Genomic DNA, 26,596 nt, shown 5'->3' on the forward strand with positions numbered 1-26,596 from the left:
CGAGCAGATGAATTGCCAAATCGTGCTGCAAAGGTTGTTCAAAAATCGATCCACGAAAAGAATCGAACGCGGTAACAAAAATCGATTGACCGATTGAAGTGCACTATTTGAGCGTTTCATTTCCGCCGGCCGTAGCCGTTAGAAGTTTACCCTCCAGCTTTACTGCGCGGTTTAATGATCGCGATCGCGATCGACACCGCAGCGCACGTGGTGAACCGAAATGGAATATATTATCTGACAAAACAACAACACCCGACCAATACCGCCTGGAGGTTATGAACGTTGAAGCACTGTCGACGACCACGTCGAAGGTTGACATTGAGCAGGTTCCAACGGTGGTAGCCGTGGCAAGTGCCTACCCAAGGGAAGGGCTTTTAAAAATAATAATAAAAAATATAATAACGATGAAGGGGAAACGGGTAAACAGCGTAAACACATGTGAAACTCCTGAGAACGCTCGGTCTCACGTGACTGTGTGCTGATGTCAGCGAAATGTACGTAGATTGTACATTATTCTCGGGTGCACGCTAATGTCCGGTAAAGGGTAGTGCTATGTCTCCTACTCCCTTATGCCTAGTGCTCCATTGCTCCAACGGGAAACTGTTCCGTTAGATTCCCGTTCACATTAGCATCTTCAAAGATCTGGAAAAGATCTACACGTTGGTTTGCGGTGACTAAGAGACAATGAAGCAAAAGGGCAAGCAATCAACGGTTCATCTTTCATACCGTGCTGGGGCGAGCTTGTCAGACATTTTAATTGACCGGTTCCAAGCAAACCGGTGGTTTCGGGTACTTCCCGCTTTCCATCCGTTGTCGGCGACTTCAGTGTTCTGGCAACGAACGTCCCTACGGGTACGTAGGGCTCCCACAATCCTATTAATTGGCTTTAATTTAATCCGAATTCGTAGCCCTCGTGTGCAATGCTTAACTCGCGCGTCATTTCAGGCTCCCAACGAAGCATTATTCTACGGTGTGATCACCATGCTCACATCACGCTAAACACATCGTCTGCAAGAAGGGAAAAAAATAATCCCTCCACAATGGTGACCCACAAACATTATGCTGCAAGCTTAGCTTGCCGTGCCATCGCTTGTGTGTGTTTCGAGTCGATCGATTTGGCAAGTTGCACGAAGCTCCACGATCGCTTCAGTGTTGGAGATGATTCTTGCCGCGTGACAGATGACAGCTACCGAAGGTCTACCGTAGTAATAGCGAGATATGAAAAAAATATACAAGCTGCGGTGCCAAAAAAGGTTAATTTAATAAGGGATGATTCAACGATTACGTAACGCTGAAATTGTGAATTTTTTACACTCTCCATCGCTATCGTAACAAAACGTAACGCTGGAGATATCATCCCTGAATTATTTATGTTATAGTTTGGAGGACTCACCTTCCCCAACAGAATTTATAAAAAATTTGTTTAAATTTCTAGATCATAGAAGTCATGTGTTCCATAGCTGACATTGTTCACGGAATTATTAAAAATCCAGAATTATTTTGAAACGCTTCTCCCGTCTCTGTAACAAATCGTAACGGTGACACCCCTACCAGCGTTACGTAATAGTGGAATGGTCCCTAACGTAGATCATGGTCTGGCTACCGTCAACCGGCCTCACAGGAATCAATAGACGGGCGAGTTTGCTCAACAACTGTGCTGACCTCAGATCACCGATTTGACGATCGCACACACAGCATCATTTCAGAAGTTGTTCATCATTAACGATTTCCGATACGGTGTCGATTGTTGGAAGAGAAGGATGGAATTTGATGGAGTTTCGATTACATCGTAGATTCTATACGGTGGTTTGTCAAGGTGGTTTTTAGGTTGAAGATGTCCGAATGGTGCAATAGGATGACCGTGATGTCCTCACGAACTCCATCGTGGTAAGAGTCCCATAGACCTCTTGAGTTGCTTAGCGACAAAGTGTTTGCATGAGCTCATATATCGTTTTTTTTGTTGGACGAGTGGCGTTGAGCAGTCATCGAGCCTGGGAAAGGAATCTGCTTCGTGGCGGTTCGAAAGTAAGCGTTCCCATTCGATAGTTTCGTAGTTTGCCGTAGTTACCAATCGCTATTAGAGTCGTCAGGTGATGGTCTTGTTGTTAGCAAATGCAAGAACGCGAATGCTTCAAACAATTCGCGCATGTAGCAAACAAATCAATTTTCACTTTCATTCGAACATACTCACCGATAGCAAATTCGATGGTGTATGGGGGGATAGATGAATGATAGATTGGCCCTCCGGGCATATTGGTGGATGTTTTTGTTTTTTCGCTGCTGATGTGCGATTTTCCATTTATGAGTTTTCGTGTATCTTCCACTCACCACCGGAGGGTGGATGGAATTCAGCAAAGTAAAAGTTTAACTCTGTCGCACACGGTTTCCTGCCAAAAACGGTAAGGTACTGCTGCCTGTACCCGCCGCTCGTATGATTTTGAAGGGCATCTAATTGATTGATTGCCAGTCGCTGGAGGCCATTTTGGGAACGGGGGTGGTTTTTGGGTGATGGTGGGCGATTTCAATGCGCAAAAATGTTTAACGAAGAAAACACAAACTGTTTACAATTTGTTACTCTGTATCGATTGATTGCAATGTCAGTGAAACAGCTTAAATTCGCACGAAGTGGAAAGAAATTTAACTTGAAAATGTTTGGAAAGTAATCAACAAAATTTTTCCCCACAATAATGACTCACGTTGATTGGTATTGGTTGTCATCAAAACATTTTTCGATTGCCAATTATTTGAACCCAAATGTCAATAACGCGCGTAGGCGTTAGGTGTTTTGTTTCTCACGAATCGTTCGTGACGTGCACGTAAACTCATTTGCACTGTTTGTGGTAAACACTAGGACCAAAACATAACATTGCTCTCGCTTATTAGATTTTGCGTCTGAAAAGCACAAACAGGTCCCCCTTTGTGAAATGTGTTTAATTAATTCATTCTAAATTTACGCTCCGCACCACATATTGGTATTTGTTCGCCGTTTGGTGCGAAAAAGGGAGTTCAGTAAACAATGGCAATATTCTGGAACCCTTTAACAAAGGGCAACGTGTGTGTGTGTGTTGCATTTTGGCAGCTAGAACGAATACGATCCTTTCGCATCTTTCAGCCATGGCCATACGTAATAAATAACGCGCACCTAATGATGATAAACATTCGAAGTATTTTCATGTACACATAATTTATCACAATTAGTGTTGTTGGATCAGGTAGCAAAGGATCGGGCTGATGAACGGTGAAGATGCTGCTTGAAAATGTTATCCCGATAAGGAGAGTAAAGTAAGTGCTCGAATAAAACCCTACAATACCCCAACAGTGCAGTGGTGCCCTTTACGTTGGTTCGGAAGTCCCTTTTTGATAGATGGTCCGTGTGGATGGTTATGGGAAAATGTTAAAACCCTGAATCCTGTCATCCATTTTGCACGATTGATGGTCCTGTTAAACACTCCGAAGCATGAAGAAGCGATGAATTACACTGGTCTTTACGAGCTTTGGTTACGCTTCGATATTCATCTCTCTCTCTCTCGTTTAATATTAATAGTCGTGGTTTAAGAGCAGAGATAGAAACTGTAAGATAATCGTTGATATAATATTTATGAAATGTAGGCGAAATAATGATGGATCTATAAACTTGTGCAACGTTTTGAAAAGCCGATACGTACCTATTGTCATTAAGAAAGTTGTCGAAAAGCTCTAGCAGGCGTTCGTTAATGTAAAAATCCATGACCCCGCATATCCCGGGGCTAATCTCCACACCTGAATATGGGCACAGACATCAGCTTGGACACCGCACAAATTCCAAACTCCCTCGGTGAAGTTAGCAAAACAAAACGAATCGAGCCAAAATAAAAAAAAGGATCACGCTGTTGACCCGCTGGCACCGTTCCGAGGTTTGCAGTGTGGTCGGGTGTGGCGTGACCTCTCTTCGATCGCGATCACGAGCTTTTATTACCGTCCCTCCAGCGCGCAAATTGCGTCCCCGTACGTTCACGCCGCAGGGAAAACGGAAACAATAACAATCAAAACACTCTGTCGGTTGTTGTTTTTCTTTGCGTGTTTTCGATTTCTTTCCACTATTCGAAGTGCACACAAGTGCGCCAGCATTTGGAAATGTACAATTGCTTTGCTAAACGGCACACCTGAAATGGATCCGATAAAGGTTTTAATTCGTTGCTCTGTGGTTGTTGGTTGCATTGTGCCGCAAAATTGGGACTGTTTCACGCACCTTTTTCGCTTATTAGACAATCCACATTTCAAACTGCCTATTTAAGAGGTGAGAACTGAAACGATCATAACCTGCGTGGTGATCACATGAACATGGTGCGTGGAGCTAAAGACGGGGTCGGTTTCAGAGGTTTATTTTCCTTTTTTTACGGTCACCGGCACACAATTGGTCAACCTTGAGGTTCGAAGGGCAAACATTCTCGCACTCGTACGGACGGTTCCTTCACGCCGCTCGGTCGGAATGTACAACCCTCAGCAAATTTTGTGAAGAAAGGTGAACGAAACCGAGGACAGACAAAAGCCACCTCCGTAACTAGAGGGTCGAAGCGTAACATGTAACGCATTATTTTTTTCTTTCTACTCCCAAAACCTTACATGTTGTTGTTTTTTTCCGCTTCACGTGTCTACCTTCGCAGGTCCCCGTCTAATGGTATGTTCGTAGACCCAGCACACGGACACTACAATTATTATCAACGTAACCCAACTTCGCGATGATGATGTCATGCGATGGAAAGTGGAAGATGGGACAGGGACAACAAGCATCTTTCGAACAAGTCACGGCATTTATACAAAAAAGCCTCATCCGATCAAAACCTCTAAGGTCAACAATAATCCGTACGAGAACCTGGCTATGGATGCTGAAGCAGCAAAGCTTTGGAAGTTGATTTTGTTGATTGAAGCAGGATTATTTGAGACCTTTTAAAAATACAATCCACCAGTATGAGTCATCTGTAATGCTCTTTGAGATACAAAGCTTCTTTTAAAAAACTGAATTATTTATGAATGTGAGATGTGCTTCAGCCAACAAGAAATTTGAAAAATAAGAATGTTAAATTGAAAAATAATAACTTTGATGTCACTACGTCGTGTGTTGCACTAATTGGAATGGCAAAACTTCATTTGAATAAAAGTCTGCGCAGATATCTTTTTCAAACTTCAAATAACTCCATATCGTACAAACGGCAAAGAAACGGCTCACACACGTTCGCACGTGCTTGTTAGTGAGATTTGACACTTTTCTTTTGGCGCCTGCTTTTGCTGCCTCACTATTCCACACTAACGAGCTACAACCATTGCTTTTGCGACATGTCACAGTTCGATCTTTATCCATGTCACCAGCACGTCCTGGCGGTGATGATGTCAATCGATTTCCTTTCATCGATTTTTATTTCAAATCTTGCTTCAGGCAAACCGAAAGTCCTGATATGAAATATCACCACAAAGTGAGTTTCACCCCCTATAGGCAAAGAAAATAAAAACCACATAGAAAGTGTGTCCCTAATGAATGCTGTACAAATCGAAAAAAGGGTTTCATTATATTTTTTCCCGCAAAAGATTTTAAATGATATTTCAATCAAAATTGCATATTTGTACGATCGTTCGTACTCTTTGCTTGTATGCGTTCTTGTTGCACAACGTGTGTTGCGCGTCGCAATTCGTGAGTGCCATTTCTTCACGCAACGTCAAACGCAGGATAAACCATGACGGGGTGAACGTGAGTGGAATGCATTATTTAAAAAAATGCATTCAAGAACGAATGTCTGGGCAGCATTTTTTTTGTTTCGTCTCACAGTTTGGGAATCGTCATCTGTTGCATTTGCTCGGTAAACGACCGACAAATTTCAAAGGACACAGGAATGTTTGGCTTTTTTGGGGGAAAAAAGTTTTTTTTGCAGATCGCATATTTTTATCTCGATTTTTAACGTGTTTTTGTACGTTTCATTCGCTATCGTCATTGCGCACAGTGTCTGGTGCCCGATAGCGTACTGTAGCCGTTCGATCGGGGCAAGGTTTTTAATTCTGTTAGTGCTATCTTGCGTCTGGCATCATGGTTACATTTCCGATACGCATCCACGATACGCAACTGTGCAAGGGATCATTCCGCCGTGTACCAACCCCGAGCCGAGATGCATCGTCCCGGGCGAGATGCATATTTTGTTCGCGTTTTACTACTTTTGCCGCGCGTCCGTTCATTAACTGGCGGCAAAATAATTGAATACTGCTGGTACTGGTGGCTGGACTCGTGACAATTGAGGCTGTTTTTCTTTCCATGTGCCACTTCACCACTGAATAGCCACAAAGTTGATGATTCATTCCTCTGTTCGGGTTGGGAAGCTTTACTGTGCTGCCTATTTGTTATACCACCAGCTCTCGATTATGCACACAGTTTTTTTTTACTTAATTTTTTCTATGTATCACAGTGACGCACAGACACTGGGTATGCGAAAAGTTCAAAGGGAACGATATAAATCATTCGCTCGCTCGCAGCCAGTCGTCAACAAAACCGCGCTGCATCCTGGAATGTCATTACGGGCCGCACAGGACGTGAGGCGGCTCAGGATCGGGCAGGCTTTATGCCAACATCAGGAGTATCGTCACGTGCTGGCGTCTGGTTCCCGTGAAGTTTACTTGCAGAAAGGTTAGACGATTCGGTTCCAAGGATGGTGGTGGATCATGACGCTGACAATGGGTTTCGATGATGGTGATACACGATGCCGCCGCTGAAAGTACCTCCTCTTAGGGCGATTGTTTTCGTGTTGGATACGTCGGTCACGTTGCGGCTGCAAAATCGTTTGTCGAGTAATTGCGTAACATTCGCGTGTGTGGGTTTTATTTTGTAGACGCATTCGAAGTTTGGAGTAGGTTTTGTTTCAAACCACAAAGATTCACGTCTATTTGCATAATTGCTTACTATGGTACGGAGACTAATTGAAGAGATATTTAGAAAATATTTCTTACTTGTTTGGAATATTTCATTCAAAATTTGAGAGACCTCAAATTCTTCCTTCTTCTTCATATTTTTCGTTTTGACACTAAAACCTCAGAAATCCTTGGTATACTAATATTTCTAGCCTTCCCGGACTCAATTTACCGGTAGATGGGATTTTGAGATTTTGTTCCTATCCTGTCGTGTGAAAGATCAATGCTGATACCACTCAACCATCGAGCAGTTCCACTCATACGAATGCAAAAATCAAATAAAGCTCTTGTAAACAGTAATATGCCTCATAAAGACGCATCGAGAGACATAAGCTTCACCGGTAAGGAGAAACTGGACCCAACAATAGACTAAACATGCACGCATAACAAATGACTTCCACCAACGTACGATCCCTTCTCCATGTCTGCGACTGATTGATTGCTCACGTTCATCCACCGGGAGACTTCACAAACATTCTCCTTCGCTGGAACGTGCCACTTTCCTTATCATTCAACCATTTTTCCTTCATGTTTTTTTGGTCCGTACAGTATCGCACAAAGAGTTGCATTGGATCGAACGTCTCTTTCTTTCCCCTCTTCAAGTTCTGCGGTTGCATAAATCGGTTATGCACCAACATTCACCTTGCCTTCTAGCTGGTAACATTTCTTTCCCATTTAATTTTTCCACCCTGTTATTGGTAAGTGACTGAAGGCAGGAAATAATTGAACACGAACATGGAGTTGCATTTCGCTTGGTGGAAGCTTGAATTAGGAATTGAGTGTTACTTACGGAAACGCGATCAATCGATAGTACTCAGAACCAAAGCTGAGGTTGCTCAGAGACTTCACCACATTGTCTGGAACTGCTGAAAGTAGCTCACTTGACCACTTCGCCAAAAAACCGTGCCCTACCCTGCGGGCAAAATAGCTCGGTTTTAGCATGTTGCCTCTGTTACTCCTACACGAAAAAATTTTGTATTCGTGTAGGAGTAACAGAGGCAGCATGCTAAAACTGAGCTATTTTGGCCGCAGGGTATCACCGGTGTAGTCACAATGAATCTCAAGTGTACTTCCAGCACACAAGCAGATGCAAGTACGTCCGCTAATGGGAAATGTTCTGGAATGATTCTTGGCCGTTTTTTCTGCTTCTTATTGAAGAAGATTGCAAGAACTATTTTTCAACAGGACATCTTGAAAGCATCAGTGAACCGTGATGCTTCACTGAAACTCGAGTGTACGAAAAGAGAAAGCGAGCTTTTTGTCCGATAAGGCATAAATGAAGGATGAGAAGGATTTATGGGTTGGTTGACAAGGTTTTTTTCACCTTTCTCTTGAAAGCTTTTTTCCCCGCTCCGTCAAGGGTTCGCCTATTGCGACGATGTCCTTGTCGTCCACTTGGATCGTTGATGGGACAACTCGGCAAACCTAACAAGACGCAGTGAACACTCGTTAGTGGACCAGCTCTGGGCCATTACGATGCTGTTAATAGTGTATCGTGATGCATACCAAATAATGATATCAGAATATTTGCAATGCGATGATCCAAATCATCGAAAATGCATCGAAACGAAGCACTTACAGTGATCGTCTTTTTGCAAATTGTGTTGCACGGCGAGACACTTCAATAATTTAAAAAAAACATGACTCAGTGATGTTTACCAAGCAAATATAGCAAAGACAAATACGTTTGGGTGTGTATTTTGATAATATTAACACTTATTTTCTTCACCACGAAACATACCACTCAGTGCAAATACTGAGTTTTGGAGCAAATACCTTAAATTTATGACTCAGTTCTTTTTACTTTAACATTCATGCTCATGGAAGCAGAAACTCTTCTTCGCTACAGTTTCAAATGAACGAAGCGTTAATGATGAGTTACAGCAACAAACACACAGAAAAAAGCAAAACTGTGTGAATATTAATTTTCATAATACATACCGGTTTTGCGTTGGCTTCTGGCAAACTTTGAAACCGAAACAACAGAAGAAAGGAAAGGAAAAAAGCTCCCTTTTAAGGCACTTCTTTTTTTTTGCATAAAAAAAACATCTCAATAGCGGCAAGCTGTTCGACGTAATTGCTTCACCTTGCCGAAGGTGAACAGTGCCACATTTGAAGAAGCTACCGAGCGCGCGGTAAAGCACGTGTTGATGAGTGTTTCCCTGCGATGATGTCAATTCAGCTGTTGGACGCCCTGGGATGGAAAGACAAACACTTTACTCACGCTGGTGCTGGGCGCTCCTATACATCGGTCTCAAATATTTGTCAGCAGTGTTCCATCTTAAAAGAATGGTTAGGCCGGTATGTCGTTTTCAAAATTTGCTGTGTAAAAGATCGCAAAATAACAGTTGTAACTGAGTTGTTTGCGTTGTTTCATTTTTGTAAGGCGTAGCTAATCAAATACGGGCTTGAAATAGCTTTAAAATGGGGTTCTTTACGCTAAATTTACTTGACAATATTGTGGAACCTTTTTCACTGACATCTTCATGCAGCTAGGTTTCTACTGAACCTCCACAGAAAAAAAAGGTTTCTTACTTTTAAGCCGTTTGTTGGACATTTTTACAACAATGGTAATGTCGCTTCCTTTCCTTCTGTACAATCCACGACGGTTCGGTAGCATTCTTCGATAATCCTGCCTTTAGGTCAGTCGGCTTATTTATTCGGCAATCCTTTTACGAGGCAAAGGTTTCCCCCTATCCCTACGAATGTTTGGTACGTGCCATGTTTTAGTATGACATTTATTTGCGTCGCAAGGACAATCAAGTTCCACGAGTTTCCCGGAGCCCAAAAGCTGAGGTAATAATGATAGTCGAAAGGGAAATGTGATCTGGAAATAAATCGTTGCGATGTTTCGCTGGGTTTTCTCTCGGTTCCGTACAATGCCAAATAGAATATGGGTATTATTTAAGCATTTATTTCACGAAGGATTGCAATAAACTCGACTGAACATGGGAGGTCCGAAAAGCCGAACTCTGAACCCTCTTATTCAACGCATTAGTAAATTCGTACTCCTCTGTTTCAATCCACTTCCACCACACAAAAAAAACACCAAAAACTTAGCCAGAACAAGCGGGGGAAGCAAACGAATGAACGACAAAAAAAAATCTTCTTGACAGCTTCTGGACCCACAATTTGTCGATAATCCATTCCGTTTCCGACCGTGCACGAAACAATCGGCTTAATGAAGTAAAACTTTTCCATACCTGCACCGTTCCACTGCGTTTGTGCGCCCACCGTGCCATTTGCCTTAACCTTATTAACGGTACCAAGTCGCGTGCTGTGTGGAGCTGTTGTGTGTTTTCCTTTGTTTTCCCGGCTTTTTTACCATCTACCTACCTCGCTTCCAGCGCGGTTAGGAGACCACCCCTAACGGTTTGCCAATATCCGGATATTGCCAATTACTTCATTTTTCACCCGAAACCCAATAAAACTCTCGATCGATTTGCCAGTGCGGCGGGTGGGTAAGCTTGCAGGCAGGAAAATGGTAGACGACCACCATTCGGTGAGCTGCCGCATACACGTTCACGACCTTCAACCACCAATCCACCCGGTCGGTGGCAGTAACGGTGTTTTTCCACCACGATAATGTGGTGCGCGGTCGATGAAAATTGGTTTCGATTTGTCATGTTAATAATCCTCCTGCCGTTGGGGTTTTGGTGGACAGCAAAACAGAAGGTAGGAAAAAGGCTGAAAGAGGAGGGTGTGTTGAGAAAAAAAAAACGAGTTGGCTTTGGCGGGAAAATTTCGTTCCCAATCGTACCGGTCGCGATGATATACGAGCTGGTGTGCAGCTGCACGTTTTTGCAATCGATTTGATTGTATTAGATACGAGCAAAATGGAGAGAGCGAGATAAGATTTATCTCGTCGCCAAGAGGCGTAGGGATGGGAAAATAATGGGATCTTATCGAACGACAAAGAGCTAAAGGGCAAATAAACCGTAATGGTGTATCGAAGTGATCACGGAAGCGATCAAGTTTAAGCGAAACATTTCATTACGAATTCGTACGAATGAAAGATACATTATTTGATAAGTTTTGAAATTAGGAATTCTAGGAGCTTTTTGCTCAAGCTTCAACAATTAATAGCAGCTCGTATTGTAGGCTTATCAATGTGCCGTGAAGGGTTAATGTAGTTACTATCCAAAACTCCATTATCACCAACTCCACTACAACCTTCATACATCCCCGAAAAGCCCATGCAAAACAATTGATAAATGTTCCCCATGTTTTAATAGCTTTCTGAAGTGAAACAATTCGATGGCCTTAGGATCTAACCATCGATCGGTAAAATGGATGCACTGTAAGCGTTCGCAACTTCGCTAAATTCTGTTTTGCTTGTTCGAAAAGAGCTACGGAAAGGGAACCGTGGAACGGGGAGAAAAGGAGCGAGGTAAAACAAACAAATAAATCCATTCAACAATCTCCGCTGGAAACGACGATTGCAAGGATTTGTGCTTGCGGGGATACAAAATATGTCAACGGCAGTCAGCGCCCTCTGGGGAAGATTTTTGGCAAAACGGTTCTTATGGGGTAGTCTTTTCCGGGGACGCTTCGGGCGGAGTTAGTGCGAGTGAGTGTTACTGATGCCGGTGCTCATTCGGTGGCCTTGGTTCACTTGCCAAAGGCTATAAATTTGGTGTTGCGTCAACTTGCTAGATTCTTCCCAGCGTAACACACCCTAAATGTGTTCTTAACTTGGTGGTCGAGGTTGGAACAATCCCCAATCGGGAGGTGGAAGAATGTTTGTTTATTACACCTCCCATGGGGAAAACCGACCCAATTCGAAGGACCCAACAGGCGCTGTCTTTGACGCAAAGTACGGCACAAGCACACCGGCTGTTCATTTACGTTTCTTCTGCAAGGGTTTTTGGAAAACTGAAGCCTAAAGAATAGGACATGCTTTACGCACCGATAGTAGCTGTTATTTGCACACCCCGACACGAAGGCACCGCTACTTATCGGGCAGATTTTCCGGCAGAAAGATAATTAAATTTCCACACTAAAGCTGTTGCTGTGCTTGTCGAAAAGCATTTTGCGCCAATCGCGTAAACTAAATCAACTTGAAGCATGGCAACGGTGCCCCATTCATTCGCCGAACGCGTCCCCTGGAAACGATCAGATCGTTCGGGAAGCGTCTGTCCCGAATTTCCGAACAGCAGACCCATCCCCGGTGGGGTGTAAGATGCTATCGTCCATTTGCTTTTGACAGCTCACGGCGATGAAAACTCACCGAAACACGATTGACATTTTCACGTCCCCAACAGTGTGAAGTGTTAAAAAGGGACCGCGTGGACCGATCGTACCGAACGAACCGGAATCGAATCAAACCAATTCCATTTTAGTTGATGTTACACGGATTGCTATAATAGCTAGGGGGAAGCAAGTTTGCAAAATATATTAAATAGATAAGAAACATTTTCGACTCCATTAAAGCGTAGCAAAACGTGAGGAAAATTCATGGCTAAAATGTTTGCACAAGCATTGCGAAATGTTTTCACGCCAGTTTTACACAAAAGCCACAAACACAAGCTTCCTGAAAGCTCACTCGATACAAACTCACTGCTATCGCTTTCCCACAGTGTAATGGAGATTTTATTTTTCTACATGGCGTGGTGTCCCTTGATCATCGATCGGGGTGGATGTGTGACAGTGAGTGGAAAATAAATTGAAATTTATATTGGAAAAATAAATCCTCCCGGTTTCGTCAAGTGCAGTGCCGCATGCCGTCACTTGTCTCTTCCATTGCGATGGGAAGCGTGCTTGTTAAAATTGCTTCGGGTACATCTTTTTAGCAAAAAGATAGTCCATCATTTTCTACCATTTCCTTCAATCGAACACCGCCGTGATGGGACAGATATTTTCTTTCTGGTTTTTTGCAAAGGAAAACAACCCAAGGCAAGTGGATTGCATGTCGGTGTAGTTTCAAAAATAACATATTTATTTCAGCTCAATTTCGATCCTTATGGTAGCTGAACGTGAAGTGGCGGCACTTGGACATAAATAAGGACAGCCTGGTGGGTGGAACTGGAAAATGGGACGAGCTAAGCGGAATTACGGAAATGGAATTTTCGGGAGAGAAATGTAAGAGCGCGTGTACCGGCAATCGACTAATCTGATAAAGATAAACAGACAAAAGCGGATCAAAACCTGGAGTAAGTTGGTGGCTGGAGGTGAGAGGATGAGGAGGGGTTTAAACAGTCTGTGGAAGAATCAATTAGTGATTATGGACTTATGTTACGAAATGCTAAAGGAAATCAGTGTTGAAAAACAAGGCGATTTTCGAACGTCGAAAGTAATTTTCCACAACCAAAAAAAAAGCACATTTCAATCAACTCGCGCTCCAACGGAAACGCCCAATAGGCATAAATAAACGAACCAGCCATTCCCGACGATCCGGCGATGGCCTTCGTCAGCCACGTCCTGCTGTTCGCGGCCGTAATCTTCTCACAACCGTGCTTTGCAACATGCCGCACGAATGCCGACGATTGAAATTAATTGGATAAATTTTGCACATAATTAGTAAATTTATCTTACCACGCGTGGCTACTTCACTTTCCCCGGCTTCACTTCGCTGTCGCTTTCAGTGTCGTCCTTTTTTGTTGGGATTGGGGCTACGAAACGGTCCTTCTACGCAATCTGCGGCCCCCAAACCATTGAACGATAAACACAAAAAAAGCTTTTTTTTCAATTCATAATCCTACTTCAGCCCTGGCAACTTTGTTGTATCGTTGGTTTTTTTTGGGTATTTTTGTTGATTATTTTCTTTTGGCCATCTGAAATCGAAGTTCGATTAAGGTTGCTAGAATGGGGTACGGTAATCGCAAACACGGACGAAAGAAGTAAGTACGGAAATTAATTAAATTCGCGAAACAATTTTATCGTGCTACAAAATTTGGCGAAATTGCAACAAGATTGGATATTCCTGGCTGCATTTTGTTTTCGATCACAATCACGAAAACTTTCACATCTTTATCCTGCTTGCCGTTTTACATAATGTGTGTGATTTTAAAAATTAATAACATATCATAAAACAATAAATTTAACCAACATGCAAATAAAACAAAGCGGGGAATTTCTCTTCAGTGATGCGGGAGGCACGAAACGATGCACAAAAGCATTTGCTTACATTCCAGCCAGCATGAATGATGTTTCGCTGCTATACGTTGGCAATAATCATACACACTCGAGTCGTTCATTAAACGATCCCACAAATCTTGTACGGTTCGGTTTATATGCTATGGGAGATCCTTCGGAAACGGCCCTTTTCCGAAGCGCAGTGAAAGAAGTGCCTTACAATAAAAAGGGGAAAGTTTCATTAACCCTCGCCACATTGCCTTACGTAATTGAGCGTTCGTGCAGGAAAGCCTCCACTACAAAGGAGCAGCCGTTTCATACAGTAGAAACGCTTTATAGTCGCGTAAATCCCACCCAACGACTCTATCAGCGTGAGTGGTCTTCGGTGTAAAGCCACCAAAAGGCAGAGGCGTTTCGATGCACAAAACAGGCTTAGGCAGAAGCAGCTCTAGCAGCACCAGACGGATCAAACACAAACAAAACCTCAATTCATTAGCGCTCCCATGCGTGCGTGCGTCAAGCGTTGTTTTAAAAACCAACATTAACTTTAACGCGTACAGTTTCAATCCACACTGTGGCACGCATCGGACCATGAACCTTGATCGTGAACCTCGAACTTTGAAGTTCGAGCCAGAGACAAACGATGCACTCGCTGCTAAATTCCTTCGGCCCGTGATACGTTGGTGTGATTAGTCACGGCGAAACCATCGAGCCGGTTTCCTTGCCGCTTGACCAGACGAGACCATAATCTTCTTACACCGTTTCGATGTTCAGTGGTTTCGCGCGCGTATGGCTGCGCATTGCATTGCAAAACCCCGGCCGGCACACAGAACGCTTCCCTTGCTCACGGTCATCTTCGACCGAGGAGGGGCCCCAATCTTATCTGACTTCTGGACTGTTTTGCTTGCGAACTAACTCCCAAGCACACTCGCAGGGTGCGACTGCATCCAACCGGACGAACCTGGAAACTATAAATTTTAACTGTTATTTCCATGATATTCTTTGCAGTGTGTGGAGCTTCGTTTTTCTCTTTTTCCGCTTTACATCACACGCGGAGTTGTGTTTTTTTTAGCTTTTGCACCATACTCTTATACGTCCTCTTTTAATTTAGAGCCATTTGGAACGGTTTGACCATGTGTCGGGATCGTCGTGGTAATCCTGACAGTGGCAGTGGCAAGAGAAACCCACGGTGCAACTCGTGAAAGATTTATAAGGTCTTAAAAGTTTCATAATTTATGACTAACGTCGACAGCTTGTGAGCACTGGGGAACACACACATACATGGCTAAAAACGGGAGATGGAGTATGTTAGTGGGAAGAGCATTATTTCGCCGACTGATCCTTAAGGCTCACATAATTAGTTTTACAATAGAGAGCTAAAGAACCCGGAGAAATGAATTAGTAATGAGAAAAAAATGCTGTATATGGGATTAGCAGCGAGAGAATTTAATTTGAATTCTGAATGCATTTTAGACGCATCCATTTCTGATGATAGTTTCCAATAAAAAGTTAAGTATAACACAGTATAACAGTAAAGAAAATGATTACTGAGAACTTCAATGGTTAAATCTCATCCCACTTTTGTTGACTTCAATGGAAGTTCTTTATTCGATGACTAAAGTACAAGTGTTGAGTTTCTTTTGGTAGTTCTTGTTCCACACAAAAACATCTTCCAAAACAGTCTCTACTTAGTGCAGAACAAGGATAAGGATCAACTGCAAGTGTTGCACTCGTTATACGAGTCTTTTCAAGCTCGATTAAAACCACACAAAAGAACTACGAAGAAAGAATTGAGGAGTAATACACAGAAAAAAAGAGAACTTCTTCCTGTAAAACGAACTTCACTTCCAGGCCGGAAGCTGTTGAAACTTTCCGTCGAAAGAGCTTCCTTTTATGCACCGTAAAAGGAGTGAAACTATCGCTAGGAGTGAAATCCCCCCAAAAAACAAGTCAGGAAGACAACCGGCAGAGGAACGGAAAGGTGTCAAAAACTCTGCACACTCCGGTTTGCACAGTTTTCGATTTCCGCATCGGAAACACTTTCGATGAAAGTGGTGACGAAGTGGCAAAGTGTTTTCATCGCTACATTTCTGGACATGGTGTAGCGGTTCCCCCAAAAAACACCTTGCGAACATTGGGGATCACATGTTAAGGGCATGTTAAGACGGCACACAAACACAGGGGATGGGGCCGAATCCGGTCGGACATAACGCTTGTTCACTTTCACTGCCCATTGCCCATTGCCGGGTGGCGATTGGATTACGTTTGGATTACGGTTTGGATGACGCGTTGGCAAAAAAACCTGTAAGTTCTGCAAATGTTTGTAAGACATAAAAGGATTGCCTTTGCGACTACGATAAGCAAGGTGTTTCCATTCCCGTAACGAAAAGAAATCGAACCAAACATTCACACTTTGCATCTTCGAACGTCAACCACAGCTCAGGACATGATGCTGCTGCAACATAATTTCCATACAATGGTTCAGAGTTGCCTTTACTTCGCCACCTATGGTTTGCCAGTTTACCATACATGATGGCCTGTCCCTTAGCTTCTCCTTTCTTTCGCTGCTCTCCATCCCCTTCTTGGTGCGGAATTACATTTATCGGACATTGAACTCAACACCCGGGGAAATGCCTTTCTGCAAGCGCACTGCTGTTAAAATATTCGTCGTCCTGGCCATAAAACCAATTACTTCATTTTTCTTTTGCACCACACCAAGCGCCAGCCACGAATGGTGCACAGGTAATGGAGCCGGCGGAATGGACGGGCTCTCAGAATTCCTTTCCCGGTTGGCTGGATGTTCAGTGGAGTCATGTTGAAATTCTTGTTGCCCAACAGCCCTGCATTATACGGCCGTTAATTGCATTCCTGTCCGTCCCGAATGGCAGGTATGTCCATCGCGGTACGTCAAACACAGCCAAAGAGATCTTCGTGTGTGAAGGGCAACGTTTTTTTTTGTTTTGGTATCATTTTCTATTTTTTTTAGAACAAAAGTCGAAATTGTACAACCAAAAAGCATAACAAAACTGGTGTAAATCTTTTGTTGATACAGTAAAGGGACTATTTTTTGGGATAGGTTGAAATAGCATGACTCTCTCTTATCACATAGACTACTGAACTCACAACAAAGAGAAGTAGGATTGGTTGTGTTGGGTTTGGTTTGGCTGACATGTTTCTGTTTTATATTTTACGAGCAAATTTATTACCGAACATAAATTCCATCGCCATGCCAATGTCCTACTCTTTGTCTAGTGGAGCTTTTGTTTGTCTACTTCAATGTACACAAACATTCAAATGAGCGCTGATGTCATGGGAGGATGCTTTTATGCTACTTTGTATTTGAATTATTATTTAGACATTGCAATTTAATAAATTGGTAAAAAAATATCTTCATAGCTACAGTAACTCTAGTTACAGTATGAAAGGAGATAATTGTACAATTGTCACGTGGGATGAAGCAAGATTTACATAACAATCATAAATATTCCGTTCAGTTTTGGGTCCTATTTTAACACCAACGCCAAGAATAAGTTCTTTGAGTGATGAGTATTCTTTCTTTGGAAAAAGAAGAAACAAATCCCAACAATCAAGCAAATCGTAAAAAGCTTTTTCCTTTCCATGGCCTAACAAAACAGTAGCACCATGACAAGGCTGGCATTCATTATCTTGTCGAAGAAGCAGCTTGATGGCAGAAAATTACACACGGCCACGCACCGTGAAGCTCTGTCCCATGATCTCCAATACGGGCACGGTTCGCCGGTACAGCGCTGTCCCGAAAAGTTAAACCGATTGTTGCTCTCTCGTTCCGTGGTGCCATTCCGAAATCATTTCTTGATGGTTGTGCCTTGGTTTTTGGGTCTCGGAATTCCAAAACCCCAAACGAATAGCCAGCGATTCTCAACGTGATGACCCGGTGTGCGAAAGGTAAGAATTTTTTCGAACACAGCTGAGCCCAAAAGCACCAGTTTGACCAGTTTTGCTTTGTGCTCCCATCCTTCACGATGCCAACGATGGTTTGCCAATTTCTTAACACTCCTTTTGCTTTGTTTGTTGTCGGCGAATGCTGTTCGTTTTTTTTTTCATTGCCAATTCTTCCTTTATCTCAGTAACATATTCTGCACATAATCAACCAACAAAAAAACAAGAAGCTTCAGTGAAGAATTTTTGTAAAAACCGGATCAACTGGTTCGGTAAAAAGAAGTGCACAAAGTCGCTTTTGAAGAATCACGCATGAATCGAGAAAATCTTTTCCCGGGAATTCAACTTCGAAAAGTCGGAATATCTCAAGAGCCTCATGCTCGGCAATAAAGAAAGGAACTTTTGTGAAAAAGGATGCATTTCAAAGGTAAAGAAAGGTTTACTGATAGTTTGTATCTCTTCAGTCCAAAAAAAGAGTTACTCCATCGCACGGAATATAAGGATATTTTTACGATGGAAAGTTGATACTCCCTCGGAACTAGCATCTGCTCAATCGTGCGTATCATTTTTCGTTTCCAACGTATGGAATAGCTACAGGGAGCTCCAGCTGGTGATAGTACCATTTGGCAAATTTTCGTTACAAATATGCTCATCATGATAAGTCTTCGCCGAAATGGTTTTGGTTTCAAATGTTCTGAGTGTGTTTCGAGCAGCGAATGTAGTCCTTTCAATGGGAAGACATGTGTTGCGTATTGGTTGGATACCATTTAGGTACGATTGTCATGAATTTTCAAATGAAATGGCTCCTAATGGAAGATGGAGGATGGGTAGAAACTTCATTGAAAGTTTGCGTACATTTCGGAAAAGGAAGAACCTGAGTTCTTTAGTAATTTCTGAAGGTATTTTGAAGTTCTTCTTTCACCAAAAACCAAATTATTTATTTTCTTATTTTATTTCAACCTGATTTTAAACTTCTTACTTAAATTACATAAACACTTATGCTTTGTTTGTTACTTTCTGTTTTGTAACATTCACAACACCAAACACCAAACCGTTATCATAAATAAATCCTTCCCAGCACTATCGTGGGTAAGATTATCGGAGGCCTAAGATAGTCGAACGTCTTTCTTTATTCAAATGAACTTCCCCAGCTGCAGATGAAGACGAACCCGCTGCGTTCCGCTTGGGTTCAAGAGGGCAAAAGAAATCATTGACCCGGAGCAGGTTCTTGGACGATCTCGTCCACCATCGCAATTTGCAGTTCTTTCTGTCTTTTTGCATAACGTTTCCACATTCCCTTCAGCAAGAACCCTTCACCGCCGCTACCGTCGTTTGATCATTTTGCTGTCTGTTTTGCCTTTCCATCTTTTATGAATTCGAAATCGTTGTTGCGAGAATGGCACCAATGGGTTCTTCATTCCCTGGCGGGCGTTGAGGCGACAAATCCACCCGGAGGTTCGATTTTTCACACTTGCTCCAGCAGCCCGGTGAAAGAGGGTGCAACCGCTTTTTGTGTGTGAGTGTTGCCTTTCTTCCATTTTCCTCTCTTGTTTGCTGATAGCAATCTCGCTATCCGGGTGCAAACTTTGGAGGCTTTTGTGTACAGCAAAACTGTTGGTTGAGACTTCCTCCCGGAAAATGGAGGCGCCTTTTTTGCGGCCCGAGAGACCGGGCTGGTGTTAATATTTTATGTTTTTGCTCCGTCCGCTTTTGTCTTGCGTATCGATGCTTGTGGCAGCTGGTTGGAGGTTGTTGGCAGCTTCGCACGCATAAATATGGCCAGCACAAACACAGTGAACGGCGAGGAAGCGTCTGCTTCTGTGTTGTGTGCGTTCGTGAATGTATTTATTTACAGTTTAAAGAGGAACTTTTTATCGTTACCACGAGAGTTTTGAGAACAACAATAATTATTATCACAATTTAAACATAAAATAAAAATAAAATAAAAATACTATATTACTTTTTATATAATTTTTAGTTATCCTTAATTTTCTAAAATAATCTTTACTAAACACATTTCTTTTCTTCTTCATTTGTTCTAGGTTTTATAAACGAATCGAAACACCGCCACACTCCTGAATAGTCAAAGGTACTAATAATTGTTTTTAATGCGTTTAATGTTAGCTGTGTTCAACAATTCCTCTTCAACACACCCGCCGCTGAGCGCATTCCAGAGTGTGCGTCTGTCGACAGCTTCGAATTAGCAAAGCATCGCATCGGAATCGATTGACCGAACACAGTATTAACCCTACCACATTATCGTGTGTCCATGGAACCACACACGTTCGCTTTCCGATGCACGATGATGAACCCACTCAGCCGAGCTAATTTAAATGATAAATAACGATCATCAATTGATTTACATACCGCAACATAGCGTTGCGTCGGTTTTGGTTGATTACACGGCAACAAAATTACACCGTAAGTCAATTGGAAGTAATTGAAACACTCACTTTAGACTACCCATTAAGATAGACACAAACATGAGCGCAACATCGCAATGCATTACGAGGATCATCCACCGTCAGGTGATCCCCGACACCGACGACTAGTGTGGGCGAACGGGGCGCGCGTATGGACAATGGAAAAACGGCAATGTGCTAAAATGTTGATTTTTCCGCGGTTGGTCAAACAAAACAGACAGCAGTGAGCGAGATGGGAAGAAGAAAATGGCCGAACACGAACAGCACATATCGTATTAATTATGCTAATGGAATTGCATCCTTCCCGAGCGCTCTTGCATATAGCGCGATAGGCTATAAATACATTGATTATTGTTGCGCTGAAATGTTGTTTGCATAAATTGTACCGATTCCATTCTTCCCCCTGGTAAACGTGTGAGCTCCTGGTTCGCTCGAGCATACACTTAATTGAAATCGAATCGTCATATTGAAGAATCCTTCCGGTTTCCGTTCGGAGTGGCCGTACCGTACGGTGGTGTTATGTGGTCTGCTTTTAATGTGATTGAAACGCCTCCCGACGGGAGTCCAACTCTTGTGGTGTCAGGTGTCGCAAAATTGAACGCACATTTAATGATTGAAATCACAACGAGTAAATAACAAAAAGCAAGTTCATATAAATGGCTGCAATGCAGCTTCGATCAATGCGTTTCTTTCGACTGCTGACAGCAGTGTACATTGCTTTGCGATTGCTAAACCATAACCACGAACGGCATTGGAGTCCAGTTTTTTTTTTGTCAACTTTGATGTGTCCCTCATGTGGTGTCATATAATTAATGTCAAATTTACTCATTCATGTTTCGGGTTAAATCAGTGGCAGAAAAAGAAGGTCTCCTTTAAGAAAAAAAACGACGCTACGCGTGACTGACCTTAAGACAAACATTTGCCATTGAAATTTCAAAGTTTTTAAAAAAAAAAAGCAACCTTCACACATAAGTTGACTCTTTTTTTGGAGACAAAGACCCACTTACGAAATATAATTGTTGCAATTAAATGTTTGTTTTACCAAACTCCATATTTGTGTCCTATTGTCACATGGAAGAAACATCCGGTTGTCTTCCACCGGGAAAGGTGATGATGACGTCCAGGATGTTTCATTTTCCACGAGTGTCGAAAGGTAACATTTCGGTTACGCACGAGGTATCTCCTCCGGTTGCTTGCACTGTTTGCCGTTCCAAAAACAGTAAACACATCTCAACACGCTCGTAACACTGCGCATATCAACCCACCATCGAGGCGTTAACCGGAGCCTCATCACGTGTGCAGTTTGTTGTTCACTGACTTGCGACTTCGTGTTTCTCCGTCATGAGCTGTTGCTAATTTGCAGCATTTAACCGGGAGTCATATTATCTCTGGCACACTTTTTCGTTTCCCTTTTTTTGTTGTTGTTGTTGATCTCAAACGCTAAAATGAGGCATGAAGTGTGATAACTGAACGATGAAGAGATCAACCGTCTACAGTAAAAGCGGATGGGCAAACATGCAATGCACGTCACATTGTTGCGCGTCCAACGGAAAATGCTTCATGAAGTGGAAATGTAAATGAAAGTGTCACATGATTTCACAAATATGTCACTTTTCTCCAGTCGCATGCAAATTAAATAAAATTGTTTAATAGACTTAATAACTTCTTCGTGTACGGCAGCAATAAAACTTAACCAGGAATTGGAAATTTTGCCCATATTGATTACATTCAAAACGAATTTCAAATTGTACGTTGGAAAATTGTCTCCTCCTTTCACAATCGTTGAAGGTGTAGTAAATCATTTGCCTGACGCAGCTGGCAACCGGATTGCGGCGGCTGCAGTTGCACCGAAAACGACCGTCCAGACGTTCATGAACTATTGGCCGGTATCTTTAACACGTATGCTTCATTCTTCAATTCAACGCTTTCTACAAACCGATGTACACCGGAGATGACACCGCTGCTTATATTGCCACCGGCGACAGATGTTGGAGCCTCGAGAGGCATCGTTTCCCGCCCGAAGATTGATGGACACGGTGGGCATTTATCACCATTTTCCCATTTCGTACGGTGGCCATGGAACAACATATGCCTTGCAAAAAAAAGTTAGGCTCCGAAAGAAACCACTATATTGGGGTTTGTCTTTACACCGTATACATCCAGGTCAGACAGAAGACAATGCCATAAAACATAACGATATCTTCGCCGAGCTATAAAAAGGGGACGGGTGGAATTTATGATCGGTAAAGATTCGAAGAGTTTTCAATGCTTTTCCGATTTGCATTCTCTTCATTTGTTGATGCACGTTTCCCTGGGGCGGATACGTGTCGGTTTGTTGCGGAAAATGAGCACATATGGAAATTATGCTATAATGCATAACGATGAACATTATTGTGTATTTGTTCTCCGGCTGTGTGACCGTTTGAAGACTGACGCTACATCATGGTGGGAATGATTCAAGACGAACGCGCCTCTAGACAATAGTTAGCATGCAAGCAAGAAGAATGAAGATTCATAGAAGAATTCGTGTTCTCTTTACGGTTGTCATAGCTTCCTCGAAATCCCGAGAAAATGATCAAAAAAGGCATAAAAATTAATCAACCAAATGAACGAACGCGTAACGTTAATCCAACTGCTTTCTGTCAAGTTTTCCTTCCTCTTTATATTATTTTCAGTTTGCCAAATCCCGTTGGGGAGGAGAATTTTTTATTTCTTCGCTGTCAAGAACGAAACAATAAATGCTGATTGATCCCCATCGATTGATTGCAGTTTTTCCGCTGCGCAAAACAAACAAAACGCAGATTCGATACGAGATCAATGAAATGTTTACGCTAGCGTTCCGGCGTGTCCAGTTCATGTAAACATGCAAAAAGAAAACAAAGCTTTGCTGTTCTCTGGGTGTGTGCTTTTTTAAACATTATGTAAAACAAAAAGCAAAATCCCTTTGTAACCAAGTGTAGCGTTTCATGCGCTTCTTCGCTGACATTGATGAATGTATTATTTTTTTTCGGCTACCGCGGTTAAATGCAGGGTGTAATCCGATCGAGTAAAAATATTTATTCAATAATCATTCGGTAGAAGAAAACAAAAACTCCCCTGAAATGTATCCAACAGGAGCGAGTTTAATTAAATCAAGCGAAAACTCGAACACGGCCGACGGAAACTCGGTTTCACATTAAGCGTGATTCATTTCAATAAGCACCACTTTAAGTACGAGCTGATAAAATTACACGAGAATATGATAAAAAAAAAAACAATTCACACTCATTGTACATAAACAGATTAAAATTATTGGCCTGGAAAGAATAACCCCTTCTGCTGGTTTTGCGCGCCACAATTCCAAAACGGGACGGGAATATCCGAATGGCGTAATTAATGTCACGTTTGCCACGAAGGTACAGCGGGATGTGTCTTATGTTATAATGGCACACCAGCGAATGGCACGTTTTTATGATCATTTTATTAACGATCGTACCATTTCCTACTTAATGTGAGTGTGAGTGTGTGTTAATAATGTTTCAATGAGCATAGCGAGCGATTTTAATTTTAAGCTATCGTTCGTTATGGTGTGAGATAATTCGTATAAATGTTACTTTTGGCCAGTGGAAATGATTAAACATTTTTGTAAAGGAATATAGTATTTGCCAAGTAGTTAAGTTCCAAGATTAATATAAAAAAATGTATAATTTAGCTACTGTTTTCTATGACATAGTTTTAAGCCTCTTTCAACAACACATAAAACAGTCTACTTCAAAAAATTGTTTTTCGGTAATTGTAACCTTCCAACACGCAACAAACAAATCTGAGCTGCCTGAATACGGCACAGGAAGCTTACAAAAAGATGCAACGTTAAAAAAACAATGATGCTGTATGACAATAAAACCATTTTGAAGGGAAATTTCGAAACAAAAAACTTAAAACATACTGGAGGTTGATGGCCGAATGCATGTTTTCGATGTACCATTGCTCGGGACAAAAATTGAGTGTCATGTTTTAGCACCATGTAAAGCATAATTCCACTCACCTACCCTCACTCTCCCGATTGCACTCTGTGGCAGATCGTTCAAATCGATTGAATGCACCCCGATGCAGACGATGTACAGCGCGATACAGCGATGAGAGAAAATGGTATCGTTTCATCATCATCAATGCCATATGATACAATGAACCCTTCCAAACATGTACCCTCGTAAAGGGGATCACGGTTCGTCTCCTATCCACCCTGAGGCTGTATCCGGGTCAGAGGGCCACACACCGCCACACACACACGCACGTGTGTAGGTGAGTTGTGATTAATGCTCACTAATGCAGCATAATTCGCACATTTGCAGTGTCTGTGCTACTGTTGCATGATGGTCTAAAAGCTTAACAAGAATAAAGGCACATGGCGCATAAAGATAGTTGCGTCGTGTGAAAACACGTGGAAAACCTAATGGCGAACAAAGCAGGGATGGAGGGCGAGAGAAGACAGACCCATATGCAGAAGTAATGACGTGTGCTAAATTTGCAAAAAAAGCAGAAAATAAAACTTTGCGAAGAAATTAAAACCGTAACAGCTGCTGGCTGCTGGGTTTTCTTTTGTTTTTGTTTTCGTTTCAAACTTGCATCTGCTTTGCATAGTTGCGGTGTTTTATTTCTATTCCTCGGTTTCTTCCAGCGAGATGTAATTGCGATCCAATTTTTGCTTCCCCTTGAGCTCATTTACGCGTTGATTCGCAAGTTCTAATATTTCACTTTTTTTATCACAACCAAGCTTAATGAAGCAACGGGAATGAGTTTTTAAACACACTGGTGTGCTTTGCTTTATCTTCTTTCTTACATGCGAAGAATAACTCGTCTGATTATTCTCACGGTGCAATGTGTGCTATTTCTGTATTTTACTAGAACCTGGTATACGGGCTAATGTTACTGCTTACAGCTGCTCAGTTTAGCTGTGATGCAGTAATGCTTACAATCATCAAAGGGAAGAAACACATACTGCAGCGCCATACGGAGCAAATGGTAACATAACCATCGCATATTCCACCATCCAATTCCAGCACATCCGCGTACTTGGTGCGTTTTTTCTCTTCTTTTTCCACTTATATTGATACTTCAGCAAGAGGTTAGATACACTTTTATCGCTGCAATAGTGCAGCAGCGCGTAGTAAACGATTTTAAACTCTTCATACAGCGAGAAACGAGAGGCGCAAGACGCAAAAAAACAGCGCCAATCATAAATTGCACACATTGAAACAATGGGAAAATGCTTACGTTTTCGAGCGACTACGTGTCAAACGGCTGGCGGGACGAGTTTTGTCCGGGGTGTGCAGGTGAAAAATGAACCGCAACAATGGGTAAAACCTTCGCACACGGTGCAGCTGCACCGGTGGTGCATTATGTTCGCTTCCCAATCCGTCAAGTGGCACTTGCATAAAATCCATTACCACACGCTGGGTGCGTTTGGCCACATTGCTGTCTGCAGCGACCGAAGGATGTTCTGCCATTTTTTTTTGTTCAATTGCCGCGCGGGCAGCGATCCGTATGCGGGTTTTTGTTAGTAGTAATTGCTAACGCGTTACATTGCATCATCACAGTCGGGTCGCGCCAACTACTACTGCATATCGAACATCATAAGTTTCACCAAAAGTTTTAACCTCCCCCCAAACGGAAGCTTTTCGAATTCCAGCCAGAGTGTAGCAAAAACCGAACCACGGATGGTACGCGTTGAAAAGTGGTTAAGCAGCAGCAGCAAAGTACACGAGCAAACTACAAGAAAAAAGAACAAAAATGGAGCAATGATGGAGCATAGAACAAAATATACACAAACACAACTTACCCTAGACGATGTTCTGTACGACGGGGTAACCTCGTCTTGTTTGGTGCTTGCTGTCGATTGGAAACTGCTCACAGGCACTTTCGACACATCGTTGTGTACGATGGTCGTAAAAAACGGTTGGCCATTGATGATGGCAAGCATTCTAGTGAAGTTATATTGGCAACATGTTGATATCGATTGGATTCGAGGTCTAGCGGTCGTGTACGGTTGAAGGTAAGAAGAACAGAATGGAAACTTTTAACGTCCATAGTGTAAGCATGTTGAGTTAAAAGTGTTCCAACATTTTATTTCTTATATGAGACTTGGCTTTAATCACATTTGCCGGCAAAGTGGGGTATTATGCACAGTAATTAAACCATCCCAAAAATGACCCCGTCCCAAAGTCATGCTGCAACGAGCGTAAAGTTTCGCTTTTTTTGGAAACGCTTCTACAATA

The 26,596-nt window shown here is 42.4% G+C and overlaps 2 protein-coding genes across 3 annotated transcripts in view; one reads left to right on the forward strand and one right to left on the reverse strand.

Moving 5' to 3' along the window:
• Positions 1-26,596, reverse strand: part of LOC125761547 (WD repeat-containing protein 81) — a 91,395-nt gene that overhangs the window by 61,145 nt on the left and 3,654 nt on the right. The gene's annotated exons all lie outside the window — the stretch shown is intronic.
• The window catches only part of LOC125761563 (uncharacterized), a 51,169-nt gene that overhangs the window by 2,263 nt on the left and 22,310 nt on the right, over positions 1-26,596 (forward strand). Inside the window, exon 2 of one of the 2 annotated variants that reach the window (XM_049422789.1) lies at positions 19,962-20,008. The exons of the other annotated variant lie outside the window; for it this stretch is intronic. The gene's annotated coding sequence lies outside the window, so the exon portion shown is untranslated. The remainder of the gene's footprint in view (positions 1-19,961; positions 20,009-26,596) is intronic. 2 annotated transcript variants of the gene reach the window in all.

The sequence above is a fragment of the Anopheles funestus genome, chromosome 2RL, assembly GCF_943734845.2.
Source record: "Anopheles funestus chromosome 2RL, idAnoFuneDA-416_04, whole genome shotgun sequence".
NCBI classification, from domain to species: domain Eukaryota; kingdom Metazoa; phylum Arthropoda; class Insecta; order Diptera; family Culicidae; genus Anopheles; species Anopheles funestus.